Source organism: Hibiscus syriacus, unplaced genomic scaffold, assembly GCF_006381635.1.
Source record: "Hibiscus syriacus cultivar Baekdansim isolate YM2019G1 unplaced genomic scaffold, ASM638163v2 tig00111938_pilon, whole genome shotgun sequence".
NCBI classification, from domain to species: Eukaryota; Viridiplantae; Streptophyta; class Magnoliopsida; order Malvales; family Malvaceae; genus Hibiscus; species Hibiscus syriacus.
In genome coordinates, this window is record NW_024063216.1 from 37,248 (window position 1) to 60,276 (window position 23,029).

The following is a 23,029-nucleotide window of genomic DNA, read 5'->3' on the forward strand; positions in this document are numbered from 1 at the left end:
CGTGGGTTTATAAAATACCCACCATCATTATTTAATTATTTAATCATTATCCCTTGTTCAATGACCCATTTACCCTTTTACTTCTCATTCATTTACTAATTAATCATACACCAACATCTTTCAATTAATTCCTTCACTTTTCAATTTATTTAATATGGTCATTGAATTTTAAAATCTTACACTTTAATTACTAACCCGATATTGAGGATGTTACAGAAGAAGTCAGGATTCTAAAGTTAACGAGAAAAATATAATTAATAATAAAAAATAAGAAGAAAAAAATCAAAATAAATTAAAGCTTGAAGGTCTATATAAGTATTCATCTCTATATTTTTTTTAATGATAAAAAAGTTTTGGAGGAGGGGGAGTGGCACTGTTCCATTACTGTCTTAATTTCTTGCTTAATGATTATTATGCATTATTATTGTTTGTTTCATTCTTACGTTTATTTATGCATTAATTCTGTGAATATTTATTATGCAACAACTTTGAAACATTCAATTTTCTGATAGTGAGAATATGATTTTAAAGTGTGCATCAAGTTGATATCAACAATATAGTTACATGCATGCTAATATTTCCTCCTCTCCTCCTCCTTTAGTCCTCTCCCTCTTCCTATTTCTCCTCTCCTATAACCTCATTCGTTGTCGGTTTTCCCCATCTTACTCCTACTTCTATTTCTTCTCGTCCTCTTTCTGCTTCATCTTCCTTCTCTTTCTCCTTCTTTATAGCATCCTCCAAATTGGACTGAATATGTACCATACTACGGCTCTCTCTTACCTAACGCACAACAATATCGACATACTATTATGTAATTTTTAATAGTTAAAAGATTTAATAAAATAATACCTTATAATCAGGGGATTATTTGTGTAATTTATCGTAAAAAATAATTTATAGAGTAATATGATTATTTTTTTTAAATGATAAAAAAGACGAATATCTCATAATTACCCATAATGTAAACCAAAGAAATACTTACAGCTTCTTTGATATAGACGGAAGGTGCAGCCCACTTCCATTCTGGGTCAGGATCTGGGAATACATGCCCTAGGCTATATCAGGAAGGCCTAAAGCTCCCAGGATTTGCATCCACAACACAATGAATCGCCTGCAACATTTTAATCCACCCATGTAGTTAGAACTTAGCATCAAAATCAAATTTAGGAAAATTTCAAATCGGAGAAATTAAGTGAAATAGGAAAGAATAAATGAGAAAATACCATCAGAATGAGCCTCACGCCCTCTATCATGAGGAATGCTAATCCCACCAATGAATGATCAGAACCCATTCTAAAGGAGGTGGTGGGTCCATTTACTGCAACTGAAGTAGCAGGTGCTGAAATTGAATCTCCAAGTGGAGAAGCAGACGCCGACGATATTACGATGTATGGGCAACAAAATTGAATTGTTTTGGTGGGATCGGAGTTGATGATGATCGCCGTTGAAATCCTTGTCTAGGCAGAAACGGGGCTTTTTTTTTCTTGTTGAACAGTTTCAAGCTTTTCACTTTCCCTGTTGACTCCGTTTGCGGCCATAATTAATAGGTTAAGCTACATATCAGGTCACTCGATTATTTGTCAAATTACAAACGGATCATATTTTCTCCAAATATTACAGCGTAGTCATTTAGTTAAAAAAAATAGTACAAACATGTGACGATGGAAGAAGTAGAATTCTGACCAATTCAGAAAGAACGCGAAGGCATATGACGATGGACGAAAGCTGCCCTATGTGTAATTATGAGATAGAAGACGTTAACCATATGCTGAGATTCTGTCCTAAAACATCGTCGATATGGGCAGACCTGATAGATACCCAGAATATGGATAAATTCCTAAGCAACAATATTAAAGAGTGAATCATCGAGAACCTTGAAGCTACCCAATCCCCTTCGCCAAGAGTTGAGAATTGGCCAACCTTCTTCAGCTCAATAATTTGATACATTTGGAAGAGAAGAAATCAGACGATCTTCGACCCAAAAATGATTGAAAGGGAATCAGTTATCCAACAAGCTAGAAGACTTACCCAAGAATTACAGAACTCTGATACAACTAATTCTGGTAGCACACAAACCAGAAAAACCCTGTGCAAATGACAGAAACCAGATATAAATTGTTGCAAGATAAACACAGATGGAACCAATCGACAGAACACTGGAGAAGCTATGTGTGGAGTGGTTGTAAGAGATTATAATGGGAACTGGCGTTGGGGTTTTGACAGAAAAATATGGATTTGTTTTATTCTGGAAACAGAATTGTGGGTATCCATGAGGGCTTAAAAATTGTTTGGACGAGGGGAGAAAGGAACGTGATTTTGGAATCTGATAATAAAGAAGTTGTCAACCTTATCAATAACAGATCGAGTGAACACAGGAAGTGAACTACTCTGCAACACATTGAGAAACTTTTAAAGAGAAATTGGGTGGTTGATCTGAAGCACATACCTAGAGAGGCCAATCGCTTTATTGATTTCATTGTCAAGCAGATGTGGAAACATCATGAAGACACGAATTTTCTGCAAGATTGTCCTAAGGAAGTTGAGGAGTTGTTGCTAATGGATGGAACGGCCAACTAGGCGGCCCCTTTTACTTGTTTCAACTAAAAAAAATATTAGACGTAATATTTAAGTGGTCCGGTATATTAATAGTTTCAATCTTAAAAAATGTATACATTCTATCAATTTAATCTTAATTTGAAAAAAATTTAACTAATTTAACGTTCTATATGTATGTTTTTTTATCAATTTAGTATTTATGCTTGTTCCAAATTATTTGTTCTTCATCATTCACTATTCTTTTATCATCGTCAATAATTAGACGTAACGATGGTAATAAACAATGAAAACAAACAATCATGGAGAAAAACAAAAACTAATTGATAGCATGCTAAAAATTTAAGAATTAAAATTATTAATGTATCATGACACTTAATTATTATTAAACTTATCAAAATTTTATAAAATTATTATTAAAACTTAATAATTTATTATTATTTAAAACGTCGCAAAGACTATTTTATAATAGTTTAATAAATTTAAATATTATTTTATAAGAACCTATAGAGTCATCTCAATAGTAAAGTTAATGTTTTTTCTAGAAGTCTCGAATTTAATCAATTGCAGCTAAAAACATTCCGAGAAAAATATTAATCTTATAATCGCCCTAAATTTTAAAAGAAAATCATTTTATAATATTTGAAAATTCATGATGTTTTTTTTAGAAATTCATTTTTCTAAATAATAATTATGCTTCATTTGTATTGTTTAATTAGGTTAATGTCCATTATAGTTTAGAGAGAGATGAGAGTTGCAAGGAATGACAACAAGCATGCAGGCACACTAGAAAATTTCAGACTTGGTGAAGCTAACTCTCTTCCAGCTCTTTAAACCCTACACCCAACAGAATTTATCTAAGTATTTCTGTTTTACCGGTGGTAGTTTTGATATACGCTTCTTTTACAATGGCCGCTATTTTCAGATGTAATTGGCTTGAACATTTTTCTTCGCTATATACTTACCTAAATAATCGTAGCCTTGGAAATACAGACCTTCGATCTCTGCTCTCCGACCACTCTGCATCATCAGTTCCAGTTCTTGCCTGTAATTATCCTGTAGATCACTATTTAACTCTCAAAAATACGAAGGCAATAGGGTTATCGTTATCAATTACCAGAGATTTAAATAGGGGTCCGCACTATTTTAATAGTTCTAGCTAAATAGCGGTAGTGGTACTGTCCGATATTGTTATTGTATGATTCACTGTAATAACATCCGTTGTGATCGTAATCGCGATAAACACAGCGTAACCGAAAACATGACCGCATCCGTGATTTGAATTCCTGACTATTAACTGATACAGGTACTGCACCTGCAAGATTGGTGAGGAAACCAGACTTCTAGCGATTTGGAGGTCGCGTGGCTTTAATGGAGATAAAGACTGTTCAGGTATCAGTTGTAGATCATCCCCTGTCAGTGCCAGCCACTTTCACGTTTCAATCTGAATGGTGCATAGAAAATATCACTGTTTTTACATTGTAAACAAGAAAATGGGTGCAAAGTGGCATGACGGCAAGGAAATAATACCGTATCTATATGCCTCTAGACCCATCCCTATTCTTCCAAACTTATAAGTAGACAATATAACTAATCCAGCTGGGTTCCTGAAATGGTTCTAAGTTGAAGTTCATCACTGTCCATGGTGCACATATATTAGAGAATGAAGATTCCATGTACAAGTAAGGAATCTTAGTTTTAAAAGGTGCAAGGTGCAAGGCGTACGGAGGCGCAAAGGGTCTCTGGAGTCTAGGCGCAAGGCGCATGCCTTTCGTAGGCGAGGCGCATTTTTGTTCTAAAAAACCTGTAAATCAATTATATAACATGTGTACAAAAAACATTATAATCATATTGTGGGCACTTAAATATTAAAATATTCAATACCATACACTAACAACATAAATTAATACGAAAGCATAGTTCAAATATAAGAAAGATGAATGAACAAAAAGAAAACATAATTGTTGAAGTCTTGAAGACGTAAAGTTTCTAATTTTTTGTTTGACACACAACAAAATAGAACTTAAACATTAAATACTTAAGCACTCTAATACTTCACTATTCCAAATCATACTCATCAAAACTGTCATCTCCTCCATAATCTTCATCTTCACTAATATCCTCTTTCATATCATCTTCATCATCATGGACCAAAACTTTGAGAAGAGCTAGTAGTTGCGCATTTTACTTTTCCTTTATCAAATCTAGAAGATGATTAGAAGTTCTGGCATTGAACCTTGATGCTCTAGTCAAATAACTAGGATCATGGGCTCCGGTAGCTCTACTAAATCATTTCACAAAGACTAAATCATTTAATCATCCTTGTGTCGATCTATTTCTCTTCTTTGTATGAAGCTGCGAGAAGTAAAAATTTAAATAAATTATTAAGTAAAAGATTTATAAAATGTTATGATAGGAAATAAATAGGAAAAGATAATTTCTTACAAACTGAAAGACACACCAATTCCTTTCACAACTAGTAGCACTGCAAGTGAGACTAAGGACTTTAATAGCAAATTTTTGGAGGTTTGGAGTTGAAGCTCCATATGTAGACCATCATTCCACTGTAAAAAAAATAATATTATAAACTTATTAGTTAATAATTTTAAAGAAAAAAAATGGCAAAATATTATAGGTTAATAAATGGAGATTTAGTCTTTCTTTGTCTAATAGCCATCTGTAAACCAAAAAGGTCTTGGGCATTTTGATATAGCTCTAATTCTGCACTGATTTTGTCTTGAATTTTAATCTTTGGATTCAACCTTGCAATACATTCATATAAAACCCTCATAACTTCTTCACAAGATGAAGTATCAGAATTATCATAAATGAGCTCCGGGTTTAAAAAGTAACCGGCTACATGTAAATGTTGGTGAAGTTGACAATTCCATATTTTATAGATACATTCAAAAGCTTTGTTATAATTCTCCTCCTTCATTGCAAAGCTCTTACTATTAGCCTCCTTAACTCTATCCATGGCTTTGTAAATGTACCCCATAGGTGGTTTCTTTTCTCCATCAATCATTCTCAAAAACTTCACAAGAGGTCCTATTAACTTAAGCGCATAGAGTACATTCCTCCAAAAGGTTTCTTGTAGAATGTAGGATACCATCTTTTTTTCTCCCGTTTCCTTTGGCCACTTAGATTCATTCCATTCTTGAGAAGTAATCATCTTTCTCAAGTTGTTTATTTGCTTATGGAATTGGGCAAGCGTGATGAGAGATGTCGCAAATCTAGTAACTACCAACTTATGCAAATTTCTCTGATGTCGTAAATGTGATTATATATATAGCCATTCATGACCATGCACTTCTTCAGTGCATTCTTCACCATTGGAATATCTCCAATATCCTCCAACATTAAATCGATGCAATGCGTCGCACATGGAATCCAATATAGATTTGCTCTTGCGACCATTAACAATTTTACTATAAGTTATTAAAACAATAATAAGTAACTTGAATAAAACAAAAAAATAAAGGAAAAAAGTAAATAATTTAAGATTTTTACCGGCTTTGACATAGTTAGATGCATCATTCGTTACCACTTGGACCATATTTTTCTCGCCTACTTTCTTCACCATTTCATCACGCACTTTAAACAACATGTTAACATCCTTAACAATCTCCGAAACATCCATAGATTTAATAAACATCAAACCCTTTGGAGAGTTAACATCTGTTTGATAAAATTAAACACCCTTTTAGCGCCCATACTTTTTTGTGATACTCCATAATCTTATGGGTGTCATCCACTTCTTTCTTAAGGAGGGGAACTCTAAGCTCGTACATACTTGGTGGTTTCAATCTAGGCCCAAATTGTCCAATACTTTCACACGTCTCCTTGAAGCTAGGATAATTTGTCACATTGAATGTAATTCCGACATCATAAAAAACCTAGTAATCGAAGTATAAGTTTTCTCCCTTAATTTCTTAGCACAAGTTGCATGTATGCCTCCCTCTTTGTTCGGATTAGCTCTAAGAGATTAAACAAACAAATCCATTAGACCCTTAAGCCTTGGTTTTTTGGGTAATTGTTTCCCACTCTTTTGACTTAAACCACCGCCACCTATGTTCAATATCTCAATCTTTTCTTCTTCTCTATCATAATCGTCGACATCATGAAGAGATTCTTCGGACATCATCAAATTTGAGGCCTTTGCCTCAACCTTCTTCACCATAAAATCCTTCACTTCTTCCTTCACATGTTTGGGACATTTAAGGCATTTGATTACATTTCTGAATCCTCCAACCAAATGTTGTTTCATTCGTTGTGCCCCCTTTAGTAACATTTCCGCAAAACTCACAAGTAAAATTGTTTTTATTTGTAGGATATGGTTTTCCATATTTTTTTACCGGATCTAAATTACCCGTTGATCCACCAGTAGAATTTGTCTCTGAGTCCAATTTTCAACAAACTGAAATAAAAAAATAAACAATGTTCAACAAATATAAATAAAAGTTTAATAATTGTTCATTAATTTGCGATCAACAATATAAACAAACTGAAATTTAATAAAAAACATTTGTATTGTAGTTTTGTGTTCTGAGAGTACAAATAAAATAAAAATTTAAATATCATAAGTTCCAAGATTTATAAGGCCTATTTTATATTGTAGTTTTGTGTTCTATTTGGTGTAGGTATATGCCCAACGAGGAGACATTACTGCAAATAGATCAGTTTTGTGTCAACTTAATTGTCGAATGTGACATTAGTCCAAATCGAAGGTTGTCACCTTGGTCTCAAATCTCAATTTTTAAATTTAATATAAACAATATAAATAATCTGTAATCTATGATTAACAAATATAAACAATATAAGCAAATATCTTCTACACTAAAACTTTCATTTAAAAAAGCCCAATATTCAACAAATATAAATAAAAATTCAATATTCAACAAATAAATATTCATTTGCGATCAACAAATAAAAATCTAAGAAATGGGACATTATTTAAGTGGAAAAGAAAAATAACAGCCGTTGGAAGAAACTTGGGAAGAAGAGAAGAGTAGAAGACAACCGCAGAAGAGAAGATTCAAAGATTTTGAAAAAAAAAAGATTAGAGATTTAAAGAGGGTGAAAGACGTACTTGGGCAGAAGAAAAGACAGCCGGTGAGGATTGGGTAAAAATTGGGAATGGTTTAGAGTTAAAAGGATTGGGTAAGTTTATTATTAAATAAAAAATAATATAACATTTATTTTTTTACTTTAACCGCTCCACCTACTCAAGGCACAGAAGCACCCGCGCCCACGTCCGCGCCCATCTTGAAATGCGCAAAAGGCGCACGCTCACCATTCCTCACCTCGCCTCTACCACGAGATGCAATTGTTTCGACCCAGGCCCAAGGCGCACCTTTTAAAACTAAGGAATTAGTATTAAATAGCAGCTACAACTCAACATAACAACATTGTAACGTTTTTAAGGTCACCATTGAATCATAATCGCATTCGTAACTTAAAATCATAGTTACTTTTAAGAAACAAATCATGTCGTAAAGTTCACAACATCCGTAACAGCTACTATGGATGAAGGGAAAAACACAACAAAAGAAGTCATTGGTTCTTATATGTGATCCATACCAGTCAACCAGCGCTAAAATGGGTAATTCTGGGAAAGCCCGACTCATTCGGTGAAGAAATCTGTAACATTCAAGGAGGTGATTACAAATAAGCATCTCCAAATGATAATAGGCTTAGTAAACTAGAAAATGGGTACCTTGTAGCAATATCTGGGTAGCCTTCAGCTGTGAGAAGAATGCTTGGAATTTGGTTAAATACATGATCCTCTGCCAATCGCTGGAATATTGCATGCTTTAAAGCAAAATCATGGAAAATGTTGTTCAATTGGATGCAGAGATAATAAATTCATAGTTATGACTACTTTGGGTTTTGATGGAAAAAAAAAAAGCACCTTTTCAACTACAATAATATAGCGGTCATCCGTATTCATAATCAAACTCTCTAACAACTTCAGGTCACCTGAAATTGCATATCCAGAAGAGCCACAAGAAGAACAATCTACAGCCTCTTGATTTGGCTCCTGCACATGGTCCATAAGCAAGAAATGACCCATATTTGCACAACATTATAAATCAAATAAGCAAGCCACATATAAAATTTCATCAATTATTTCCTCAGCATTATTAGTGATATTTGCCAGGGATTTAAATAGCTGTCCTCCATCAGAATAGCAGCCATTATATGACGGTAACGGTGTTGTCTAAAATTGTTATTGCACGACTGTGATACTTGCAATGACTTCAATAACACTGGTTACACAATGCGACCAAAAATGTGACCGCAACCACAATTTAAATCCCTGACATTTGCAATGCAATAAAATAAGAAGGAAAGAGATTGATTTGCCTGAACAAGATACGGCCAGCAACAAGTCCTTTGCTAGATGCCATGATTCCAAGATTGTAACGGCTGCACCGAAGCAATGCTACAACATCTTTGGCACAAAATTCTCAATCAATTCAAGCATTAATATGATAATGAAAAGTTTTCCTTCGAACACAAACATAGAGTGAAATCATTAATAAACGACTGAGAACTCCGATAAGTGACCTTGGATTGTACTATTGACCTGCGACTGAGATGAGAAGTAATCTGGTGAATCACAGAGCAACTTGTTTCTCTTGAACCAGAATCTTAAAGCACATTTCCTTAACCTTCCACACTTCATTTTCAGTAGGGATTAAGATGAAGAACCAATTCAATTTAGAACAAAAAGAAATATGGGTAAAAATTAAATCTGAGAACCATTTACCTCTAATAAAGGGCTTAGCAGCGTTAGCTCTCATCAATGTTCTTGTGCAAAAAAAGTGAGACAGAAAAATCCACGAAACATCAGTCAAGATCCCTTCACTCGCTTTACTGTTACTCGATTTCCTATTGATCTATACATCATCCGCCGGGGGGATTAACTCAGAAAAAATATTTCACACTTTTTTCTTTCAGCGAACAAACACGGAAACTTTTAGTTACCAGAGAGATATTGGAGATTTCAGGATCAGGAGAGCTCAAGACCTTGAGGAAATTAAGGAACGCTACTTGGATTCTGGCTTGTACCTGGAACAGATGAATTTTCATCTTTTTGGATAATTGACAAAAGAGAATAAAAAAAATGATGAATGCATGGTAGATGAAGTATTACCTCATGAGGAAAGAGGATGTCGGCGTAACGGATCTCTTGATCGGAGAAGAACTTCATAGAGGATTTGCAGAGATCGTCCATTGTTTTTGTTGATTCATATGAATTGGCGCGAAATGAGATTGAATTTTTGAAAATGCCGGTTTAGATCGGGCTAAATGGGGTTTTCATGCTATCATTTAATTCAAGGCTTAGATTTATTGGCCCATACTCGACCCTAAAATTTCAATTGTTAAATATTTATCAACACGAATATTATTTTAGATCGACAAAATAAATATATCATATTGATACAAAAATTTACATGTATATAAAATATAATAGTATTAATAAATTAAAATTTTAATTATTAAAATATTAATTCTATATAAAATTTTTAATGTAAATAAAATTCACTTTGTTTAATATTAATGTAAGCAGATTTATATATATTATATTGGATGTGTCTACGGTGCACGTACCACAACACATCATTAAAACAATGCACCGAAATACACCGCTAATTAAATTGTTCTTATTAAGTAAAAATTAAAAGGATAAATTATACATTTAGTACCTACATTATCATTTTTATTTCGTTTTAGTACATAAATTTTATTTTTTTAAAACTATTAACGATAAATCTGATGTGACATGACACGTCAATTTTATATATTTTTTTAAAATTTTCATATCATATTTTTATTTCTTCGTCAGCAATTTTTAATTAATTTTATTTAAGCAATTAAATGGTGACACGTGTCATCAACTATGAGGATAAAATAAAATGAAAGTATTCTAGTTCTTAGCATGAAATGAATGGTACTCAACCATTTAATTAAACTAGTATTTAAATTATTTTTATCATATCTTGTATTTAACTTATATAATAGTAGCATCACAAAAGCAATATTTTTCAATAATTATAAAATTTGAATATGTCACAATTTAAATTAATGATTGAAAGTTTAGTCATTCAACTATAATGTAAATCTATTTTCATTATATCAAACTTAATACTCACTCATATCATTATTAAATTAAAAAATAATTTTTTACTTTATTTGAAAATAAAAAATAATTAAATAATTATTTATATATATTTATTTTATTATTCTAAAAGTATATGTATAATATTATGAAATTATATTTATTTATATTTTTAAAATCATATTGTTTATTTATTTAAAATAATATTAATTATTTATTTTACATAATATTATTTTTAAATTATCTATTTAATTTTAAATAATATTATAGATAATTTAAAAATAATATTGTGCAGAACCAAAGTAATAGTTGGATACTGAACATATAATTTACTCTAAACTTAAAATTATTTAAAATTAAATATATAATTTAAAAATAATATTATTTCAAATAAATAATTAATTCTATTTTAAAAATAAATAAATATTTTTATAATATTATAAATATACTTTTTTATAATTATTTCATATATATTTTTTTATAAAAACATATAAATTATTTTTATTTTTAAATAAAAACATATAAATTATTTTTATTTTTAAATAAAGTGAAAATTTAGTCTTTTTATTTAATAATGAATAAGTAAGTATTTTTAAACAAAATATTGATTTTGTTGTGATACCATTATATAAGTTAAATATAAAATGTGATGAAATTTAACTAAATGATTAACTTAGCTCATTGGTTGAGTGATTTGTTTTTCATGTAAGACAATCAAATTCAATTCATAGTAGGAGCAAGAGTGATTCCTAACTTTTTATCCCCATGGTAGTGACATGGTTGTGACACGTGTCACCATCTAATTAGTTGAATAAAATTAATTAAAAAGTATCAACGAATAAAAAAAAGTGATTTGATAATTAAAAAAATTTGGCATGTTATGCCACAAAAACATTGTCGTTATTTTAAAAAAAAATTAGATACTAAAACGAAACAAAAATGATAATTTAGATACAAAATGTGTAATTTACCCTTTTAATATTTACTTAGTAAAGATAATTTAGCTATTGGTGTGTTTTGGTACGTCGTTTTAGTGGTATGTTGTGGTGTATGATGTGAGCTGTAGAATTTTCCATATTATATATTAATTTTCCAATAATATTTATTGTTAATTATTTGGTTATTTAATATCATTTTATGATAAATACAAATGCCGCAACCGTCTTTCAGGTGGGCCCGGAATTGAGCTTCGACTTAAATACAACATGTTAGAGCTGTCACCGATCATTTAAGAAATATTTGGGTTGATCGGACACCATCTTACCAGATCAGCGTTTTACCAGAAATATGTCAGATTCAGGAGTCGGTTACAATCAAGGAAGGATTAGTACTATTGAACTGCCATTTCGGTACCATTTTAATTTATCGGTTGTCTTAATTGCGAAAATTAAAATTTAAAGACTCAATTCGAATTACTTACCTTTTATCGATTGAAATTACCTCTACAAAAAAGGTAAAAAGAATATTATAAATAAATAAAGGAGAAGAACAAAAGGGTTAAATTAGGAAAATAAGGAAAAAATGTTTTTTAAAAAAATATTAAATAAAATTAGAAAAAATATTAAATATTTAAAAGAGAGAAAACAATAATAATAAAGGGAAAAAATATAAAAAAATGCTAAAAGATAATATAAAAAATGCTTTTAAAAAGAATTTTAAAAAAGTTAAAAAATCAATAAATAGAAAATAAAAAAGGATCTAATTCAAATAAATTAAAAATTTATGAATTGGATTTATACTAAAAATGAGCTGCAAGAAAAAAAGTTAGGGACTGAATTGTAAAATGTAATAAATATAATGAAGGATTAAATTGAATTAATTGAAATTTCGAAGGCAAAATTGAAATTGGTGACCAAAATGAATTACACACCAAAGTTATAGGGACAACAAAAATAATTTAAGAATTTTATATTTTCACTTTAGTCCCTCTCTTATAAAAACATCAAAAAAATCTCACTTCTAAAAAAAACTCTCAACCCTCTCCCCCAAAAAACCATCAGACAGAAGGCCGGTCACCTTCCCCGGCCACACTCTGCCGCCTAGTGCGATGGCCGAAAAAAATTTAACTTCACCAAAATGCTCCTCCCGACTCCTTTAACACCAATCCGAAACTCGATTGCCCTAAAAGGTACCACACCGGCGTAGATCTACGAAGAAACGTTTGATTTTTACCTTTTTTGGGAGAAAACGTTTCGTTTTCCGGTGCCTTTGTCTCTCCAACGATTCTCCTATATACCTCTGAATGTTCGTGATGTAACAAAGCTTCGAGTTTTTTTTTTGATCTTGTCTTCGATTGTTTTGCTTTATTTTCGCTTTTGTTTTGGCTTGGTTTTTGTATTGGTATTTTCTGGTAGCTTGCACCATGGTATTTTGCTGCTTGGGCTCTTGTTGTTTTTTCTTTTTAGATCGTTATTCCCCTTTCAAGCTCCCCGATGAAGCATTTATAGCCCCCAGTCGGGGTTGTTCTCCATTTGCTTCGGAGGTCGTTTACACCCGTTTCTCGATTAAATCAGGATGACTGATGTTGTTGCTGAATACTCGGGATGGTGCAGTCCTGAGCTATCCCTATTCAAACGTCGAGAATCTCAGCATGCGTGATTCAGGTCGTTTGTGACCCTTCGGTTGTTGACCATTATGCGGCGCTAATGCTTGGGTTCCCGAAACCCTAATATATTAGACTGGTTCAGGCCATTTTCTCCTTTGTTGGGCTCCCACCGGGTTTGTTGGGTCAGGCTACCCGGTTAGGCTCTGAACTTGGACTTGAAATAGACTTGAAAAAAATAAAAATAAAAATAAATAAATAATAAATATAAAAAATGAAATATATAACTATATAATATAATATACTACGTTTCAAAAAACCTTTTAAAAAATATAACGTTTTCAAAAACAATTTCCAAACTATATATTATATATATTTTCAAAACGTTGTAAAACTATATTTATATATATTTTCAAAAATGTTTTCAAAACTATATTATATATATATATATTATATATATTCAAAAAAATCAAAAAAATATATTATATATTTCAAAATACATTTTAAAAACTATATACGCTTTCAAAAATACGTTTATAATATATACTTTCAAAAATTATATTTGGAAATATATATATATATATATATATATATATATATATATATATATTATACTATATAATAATACAAAGTCCTTAATATCTCCGACGAAAATGGGTGTCTACAACTGCCCCTCTTTATCATTTTTCGTGTAACGAATAATAGGACAAAGATAAAAAGACACAAATTTTCGTTTGGTATGAAGGGGTCCCTGAGTTTAATATCCTCCATTTTGGAGTTGAAAATTAACTCTGATATTGTAATTAGGAATAACTCCCTGTTAAATTGAGTTGCGGATGACTCCTCCATCGCGAAGTTGAGTCAATCTTGAAATGATATCATTCTTATTGAAATTGAAATCGTTATTGGGAATTTGAATCGGAATATGGCTTCTTGTTGGCAAATCGTAGTCAACCTTGGTCTTATTCTCTATTTAAAGACATCGGTTTGAAAATTCGATCAGATAGTAGTTCCTCGATGCTACCATATGGTTGATATGCCCTCAAACTGAATGGAATTAAACTCGAAGTTTTTGTTGACAGATAGCCCTTCTCGCCTTGAGATATATTGTAAATTTGACTGGATATAGTTCCTTGTTGTTAAATCGCAGCCAACCTAGGTCTTCTTCTTGACTTAAAGACCTCAGTTTAAGCTTCAACTGAAAAGTAGTTTCTCGCTGCTACCATACGTTGATATGTCATCGAGCTGAATGAAATCAAACTCGAAAGTTTTTGTTGACAGATAACCATTCTTGCCTTGAGCTATGTTGTAATAGACTGGGAGATAACCCCCTATTATTACAGATAACTCATTTTCTGTGAAACTAAGTCAATCCATTTGGGCACGATATCCTTCTTCATGAATTTAAAATCGTGGATGGCTCATTCCCTGTGAAGTTAAGATTTGAATTGGATGTTCTTCGTTGTGAAGTTGAAATCCAATCTCGAGTTGTAGTGCTTCGCCAAATTGGATTTGGGTTGGATATCATTCGTTATGAAGTTGAAATCCAAACTTGTATAAGTTGTGTCATTTCGAGTTCAATATCTTTCGCCGCGAAGTTAAAATCTAGCTCGAAATCTGAACTGGAAAGTTGTTTGCTGATAGACAATTTTTCTTGACTTAAGCTGTAAATTTCCTCTAAATGAAGGATGGCCCCCCTTCGCAGGTCTAAGCCGATCATAATTCTTTAGATGACTCACCTTCACGGGAAAGTTAAGTGGTATATTCTGTCAGCCGGATATCATCCATCGTGGAGTTAAAATTTGTCATGAAAACATTAACTGGAAACTAGCCACTCGTCGTTGAGTTAAGTTGAACTGGATCCATTTTAAATTGGCTCTCTAACCCGTTTGAAGTTGATTATAAGGTCTGCCAATATTTCAATATACAGTTAAACAACTACCATCAATTTTTGAAGGTACTTTTTTGAATCGAGTATCTTTCGTCTTGAAGTTGAAACTTGACTCTAAAGCTGCAAATATTATGTATGCGAAAAATGATAAATGTGATGCTCTTAAGTATGTCTAAGATGTATGCAACATGAATTAGTTCTTGTTTTATTTCTTTGGTGGAGTCTCATTATTTGTCTGCTGGACTTGTCCTTGGAATTGATCATGCTTTAACACTGACAGCTTCATAGTAAATTTATGACATTTGCTCATTTGTTGGCTTAATCCAGTGATCTTGCACTACTGATTGTATGGATCAGAGATTCTTAAGCTTTCTCTTTTTTTTACTCAAGGGAATAAAACTCTTTTTTATTTCAGTTGATGATCAACTACTGGAACTGGTTGAATCATCTTCGTAGTTGACACAGTGAAAGACTTCCTTACATGGCTTGGAAGCTTAAATGGCCACTGCTTCAGCAAAGGCTACCTCTTTCAGTGTCCGTAAAATTATTCTGATTGTCATGGGAAAATACTGGCTAACAAGAAGGTATGCTGCCTTGAAATTAGGTCCAACAAACTCAGTGCTTCTTGTGAGTTCTCTACTTCTTGTACTTGCAGAGTACTTTGAGTTTCTTGCACGGGAATCGTGGTAGTAAGCCCTGTCTTTACTCTAAATATCGTTAAGTGTCTCGTTTTCTTCCTTTCACGCTCATTTGGGCTGTCATTATCATCAGAGCTTGCATTCCTGTTGTTTCTCAAGTACAACAGTAAACTCACGCTTTAGGAGGGACCCGATAGTGAATGAACTTATCATCATCACAGGCTAAAATCTTTTCGGCCATCACATTGATATAGGTATCTTGCACCTTACTGGACGAACATCTTTGTAGTAGAAAAAAAAGATCGTGCTGGATAAAGCAACCATCTGTATTGCTCATATGCACTTCTTCTTCACAATGTCAAGCTCTGTCTTGATAGGAACCTCCTCAGGAGGCACAGGTGATAGAAAGAGAAGAGATTGGAAACCTGGAGATGCCTCACATCGTTTCAGGTCCTTCAACCGATTTTCGAAAAACTATGTCTTGTCTGAGATATATCTCCCCTTTTTAAAAGGTTTGGTTGGTATAAAAATGATGTCAGAGCAATTGAAGCAAAGAGGTCAGTTCACTGAATATCAAATAAATGAATCACACAAGTTGTTTTCAAAAGTTATAGCCCTTTGACAAGTGTCAAGATCCATGAGTGATATGAGAAGGCAATGTGATTTGGTTTTGATTTTCCTTATTTTCAAATAGGATGTAAAAAAAATAGTGCAACTAATGCATTCCACTATACCACCCCTTTAGAGAGCATTTCTATCTCAGTTCTCAGGAATCTTCTAGTTGTTCAATTTTCGCAGACTCCTTAAGTAAATATAACACTGAAATATCGATCTAAAAACAAAACCTCTGAGTGTTTTTGTGTAGTGAACTATAACAGATGTTTTTTTGACTTTCTTAGTCCATCTTTCATCGAAATTTAATTTCAAATCCATGTTTATTTCAGGCCTTGTCGCCTTTCTTTAAATTTTACTTTGTTAAACTCTTTGTCATCTCTTTAGATTTTGCTGGGAGATTCATCTTGACACATAGAGACTAGTGTCATGATCTGAATGTACTCGTATTTATAAAGTTAGGGAACTTAACATTACCCATTACTTTAGAGGAATACCCTTAGTTAAAGGATTCAAGTGTCAGAAAGTCTTCGACTTAACAAACTCAAACGAAACTCACTTAATAAAGTTCGGACATTAGCACCATAGTTGCTTCAGACATTACCTCTGAAGATTAACAGCCTACTACTTTCAGCAGAGTGCCCTCAGTATTATTAAAATTATCGTTTATTAATATCACATTAATTCTTCGATTTCGAGATTTTTTAAGTTTTTCAGGAAGAATCTGTTATAGTCTGAGTGTCAATGGAAATCAGAAAATTTCATTTTTAGAGTTCAATTTCTATGCCAAATTTGTTTATTCCATCATTTCATTTGTGAAAATTGTATATCATCCCGGAACGTCTTTAATAGACATGCAAACTAAACTGGTCTACTTCCATACTTGTACATGTGAGAAAACATTTTTCTTTTTCGGGTAAAAGATATGGATCTTGTTTTTAAGGAATTTGATCTCAACATATGTCAAAAGGCTATTTGTATTTCATTACACTTGATATTCACTGAATTTCAATCAATTCTCTATTACTCAAAGAAATGTCATTTTTATTAAAAGAAAAAAGGTAACACAACTCTGTGGTAATATTGATGACCTCCTCTTGTCTCATCTCAAAATACCCTGTTCATCGATTACGACATTCATTTTTCAGACCCATCTCCAGTTGCACAAACAACCACTTCGGGAATATCCTTTCTTTCATCGTAAAATTCCAGCTCTTTCCTATCCATCATGAGCTGGATCAAAGCTTTAAACTCTTAGAATCTTGCACCTCATGCCCTTCTTCATTGTGGTAACAGTAGTTGTTACCATCTTCATGTTCCGATGTATCGGAATGGGTATAATATAAATCTTGTTTTCACTATCTATTTACATACCCAGGCTAGGGGAGACGTTATTTCAGTAACATTTATTTTGACTATCTTGTTCCTTTCCTCAGTAATTGCATTAACCCCGCTTTCTTGGTGATTAGGAAAAGAGTTTTGTGCAACATTCGGTGCTCCTGAGTTGTTGAAGTGGATCCAATTATTGTTACACATTTTCTGCATGATTCTCTTGAATGCGAAGCAGTTCTGAATAGTGTGCCCTGGGACATTGCCATGATATTCGCAATGAGCGTGTTCTCATCATACCACTTGGGGTATGGGGGCTTAATGGGTTCCACTGAGTATGGTGACACTACGTGAGTGTCAAAAAGTTATTGATACAGTTCTTTGTAAGTCATAGGAATATGATCGAAATGTTCCCTTTCTCTTTCTTTCCTAAGTTCCCTTGAATCTTGTCTAGAAGTCCCTAACGGTACAGCTGTAGTTGATTTTGGGTTGGAGATTGTAACACCTTTATTGGCGTGATAGGTGTTGATGTTGTTAATTTCTTCATCCCTCTTCTATTCTTCATAGGAGGTTTCTTACTGGCCTCCTCTTTCTCGATATTGCCTTGCTTTAATGCAATTTCTATCATCTCCCCAGCCATAACTAAGTCAAAAAAATTTCCAGATGTGATTGCAACCAGGTGCCCAAAGTAAGGAGCCTTTAGTGTTTGCACGAAGAGCTTCATGGTTTCATTCCCATCCAAATGTGGATGAACTTGCACAGCTAAATCCCTCCATTTCTGTGCATATTGTCTAAAACTTTCGTTATTCTTCTTCTCCATGCTTTGCAGCATAACTCGATCTGGTCTCATATCATTGACATGTTTGTATTGTTCCAGAAATGACTTGGCTAAATCCTTCCAAGTCTTGATATGGGATCGATTTAGCTGGTTGTACCACCGGATGGCTGAACCAGATAGACTCTCCTGGAAGCAATGAATCAGGAGTTGATCATTTCCTACATATCATGTCATATTCCGACAGAACATGGTAATGTGAGCTGAAGGGCAACTGTTCCAATCGAATTTCTCAAACTCGGGGACTTTGAATTTTGGTGGAAGTACCAAACCTGGGACTAAGCCCAGCTCTAAAGCATCACTCCATAATAATCATGGTTCCCCTTAACCACCTTCATTTGGTCTTCCAGCAGCTTGATTTTTCTTCCATCTTCTTTACATTGTCTTCTTCATCAAAATCTAGTATATGGTAATCAGTCGGATTATTCTCAGGGATATAGAAGTTTGTACTTTTATAGAAGACGATGCCTTTATTTTTGCAGCGGATGAGTCCCCTTGAAGTCCTGTTAAGATTCTAGGTGGAACAACCATTTATGGGGTAGGTGGTATAATTACCCCTTCAAATGTCCCTGCCCCAGGTGCACTTCCTGATTCAGGCCAGATAACTTGGCAACGATTTGATCGCCAAAGACTCTTGACTTTTGGTGATCGAGTCCAAAGTGTTTTGGTTATTCTGACTTATTTTCTCTTCCAACTCTTTTTGTAATCTTAGCATGTTCTCTTCGAGTTGAGCTATCTTTGCTTCCATTTTCTTCTTTTTTGAACGGGTGTTATGAGGATGAGGTGTGTCCAATGCTTGGGGTGGTATGTCCAGTGTTTGTTCCTTTTGATGAGACATTTTCTGTTAATTAATGTGAATATAAAGGAATGAAGAAAAAAATAACAAAATGCAAAATATGTATAAATGCATAATGCATGAAATGTTCGAGGCATTAATCCAAAAACACGTCTTTTATTATAAATAATCTTTATTGGGACAAAAGTATTATTTCTTAAGAGACAAAACCCCCTAAAGGTACATTATGACTAAGTCTTTTAGACCCCAAACAACTTCTAATAGGTTGACTAGTTTTCCACCTTCATCTGTCACTGGTTGAATACCCTGTCGAACCGCTCCGACTTCTCTGGCTAAACTGTGCAAGTGCTGAGCTATTTTTTGTACTTGTTCCAAGAAATCTCGAATGACTGAATCTCTGGATTTCATCCTTTGTTGAGCCTGTTCCCAACAAAAATGCCATTGAAAACCTACATCAAAGGAATTATTTGAAGTTCATTTGCTTTTTTCTTGAATTTGTCAACAATGGCCTCTAATTCAGCTATCATTTTTCCATCTTGTTCTTGTTGTCTTTGAAGAGACTTCTCCAGATCAGCTACCTTGGTCTTTAGACGTTTGTTCTAGTGTTGGCTGTCTAATAAACGTCTTTGGGAAGTTTTTAGCTGTTTTTTCAAGGTCTCTCTTTCATCTTGTCCTTCAAACTTCCTATTTAGGCTACTGGCTTTACTTTTCAAATATTTAGAAGATATTTTCAGGCTGGAATTGTTCTGAATTTGTTCTTGATTCCTCCTTCTCAAATCTTCTAATTCAAAGCAGACTTTCTATTGTTCTTTTTCTAATATGTTTGCCTTATTCTTTTGAGTCTTCTTGGACCATATTTGGACCTCTACATTTTCACCTCTTGTATTACAACTCCTTTGTCCATTAATGCAAAATATTTACACACGTTTTTATGGATCAATTACCTCTTTTAAATGATTCAAGTAATGAAACAAAATAAAACAAAAATGTGAGGGAAACAAGTTAATAAGATAAAAATAATAATCAAAATAAAAAATAAAAAGTCCTACCCCACATGCTTATTATTCCTACCCGAACATGATATCTATCTCGCATGTTAATTTTGAACAAGTCCTAACCACATAAACTTCTAGTTCACATGCTCTGAATAGAAAATAAAGAAGGAAATTACTCAAGACAACCTAGGTTTTGAAATGGGGTTTTGGGGTGGGCTCTAATTCCTTGTAGTCTCCCGGTTTAAGTTCTAAAGAAGGTACCCGAGTTCTCGTTGGTGCCCCTTGGGCTTGCCAGACCCTCAGTCCTAAGCCCATTACAAGCTTACGTGGACTAAGTTAAACTCGAGAGGATATATTCCCTTATGTCTATACGGAGAATAAATTCACACGAAGACATAAGGTATATGAATCCCGAAGGTTACTTGCTAGGCCTATATGGAGAATAAATTCCCACGAAGGCTTCGCTTTCACCTCCACTTAAGAAAAGGTTTGGAGCTCGGGTATAGAACCTGAGATGAAAATGTTTAATAAGCTGAAACCATTAAAAACGTCAGTACAACTATTTATTTGAAAAATAATCAAAGGTAAGTAATAAGAATCGAAAAATTAAATTAAAATTTAAACTTACAATTTTCACTTAAGAAGACAACCGGAAATTAGCCTTAGTCTGACTCACTTACCTGTCCCTAGCAGAGTCGCCAAGTTGTCGCAACCGTCTTTTGGGTGGGCTCGAAATTGGGCTTCGACTTAAATACAACACGTTAGAGCCGCCACCGATCATTTAAAAAATATTTGGGTTGATCAGACACCATCTTACCTGATCTGCGTTTCACCAGAAATATGTCAGATTCGAGAGTCGGTTACAATCAAGGAAGGATTAATACCCTTTAACCGCCCTTTCGGTACCATTTTAATTTATCGGTTGTCTTAATTGCGAAAATTAAAATTTAAAGACTCGATTCGAATTACTTACCTTTTATCGATTGAAATTACCTCTAAAAAAGGTCAAAAGAATGTTAGATTGTAAAATAAAAATAAATAAATAAAGGAGAAGAACAAAAAAGGGTTAAATTAGGAAAATAAGGAAAAATATTTTTAAAAACATTAAATAAAATCAGAAAAATATTAAAGATTTAAAATTAGAAAAAATATTAATAATAAAGGAAAATTTTAAAGGAAAAATATAAAAAAATGCTAAAAGATAATATAAAAAATGCTTTTAAAAAGAATTTAAAAAAAAGTTTTGAAAAATCAATAAATAGAAAATAAAAAGGATCTAATTCAAATAAATTGAAATTTATGAATTGGATTTATACTAAAAATGAGCTGCAAGAAAAAAAAACAACAAAAGTTAGGGGACTGAATTGCAAAATGTAATAAATATAATAAAGGATTAAATTGAATTAATTGAAAATTCGAAGGCAAAATTGAAATAGGTGACTAAAATGAATTACACACCAAAGTTATAGGGACTGCTGAAATAATTTAAGAATTATATTTGCACTTTAGTCCCTCATTTATAAATACCCAAAAAATAATTTTAAACCAAAACCCAAAAAAATCTCATTTCTAAAAAAAACTCTCAACCCTCTCCCCCGAAAAACCATCCGGTCGAAGGCCGGTTACATTCCTCGACCACACTCCACTGCCTGGCTGCCGTTCCGGCCACCGCCTCTGGTGGTCGGAAAAAATCTAACTTCACCAAAACGCTCATCCCAACTCCCTTAACACTAATCTGAAACCCGATTGCCCAAAAAGGCACCACACCAGCGTAGATCTACGACAAAAACATTATGATTTTTACCTTTTTTGGGGGAAACGTTTCGTTTTCTGGTGCCTTTGTCTCTCTGACGATGCTCCTATGTACCTCCGAATGCTCGTGATGCAACAAAGCTTCGAGCTTTGTTTTTTTTTTGGCTTTGTCTTCGACTGCTTTTTCTTTATTTTCGCTTTTACTTTGGCTCGGTTTTTGTGTTGGTATTTTCTGGTAGCTTGCACTGTGGTATTTTGCTGCTTGGGCTCTTATTGTTTTTGCTTTTCAAATCGTTATTCTTCTTTCAGCCTCCCCGGTGAAACATTTATAGCCCCCAGTCGGGTATGTTCTCTGTTTACTTCGGGGGTTGTTTACCCCTGTTTCCCTATTAAATCGAGATGGCTGATGTTGTTGCAGAAAACTCGAGATGGTACAGTCTCAGGCTGTCCATATTCGAACGCCGAGAATCTCTGCTGGCACGATTCAGGCCGTTTGTGACCCTTCGGTTATTGTCCACTATGGGGCGCTAATGCTTGGGTTCCCGAAACCCTAATTTGTTGGATTGGTTCATGTCATTTTCTATTTTGTTGGGCTCCCACCGGGTTTGCTGGGTCAGGCTACCCAGTTGGGCTCTGAACATGGACCCTTGGACTTGAAATGGACCTGAAAAAAAAAGAAAAATAAATAAATATAAATAAATAAATAAATGAAATATATAACTATATAATACAATATATTACGTTTCAAAAAACCTTTTAAAAAATTAAGGTTTTCAAAAACGATTTCCAAAAACTATATATTATATATATTTTCAAAACGTTTTAAAACTATATATTATATATATTTTCAAAAATGTTTTCAAAGCTATATATTATATATATTTTCAAAAAGTGTTTTCAAAACTATATATTATATATATTTTCAAAAATGTTTTCAAAATTATATATTATATATTTCAAA

At 33.1% G+C, this 23,029-nt stretch overlaps 1 pseudogene; it reads right to left on the minus strand.

Moving 5' to 3' along the window:
• Positions 1-3,474: 3,474 nt before the first annotated feature.
• On the minus strand, positions 3,475-9,793 carry LOC120173003 (annotated as a pseudogene).
• Between the last annotated feature and the right edge of the window lie 13,236 nt (positions 9,794-23,029).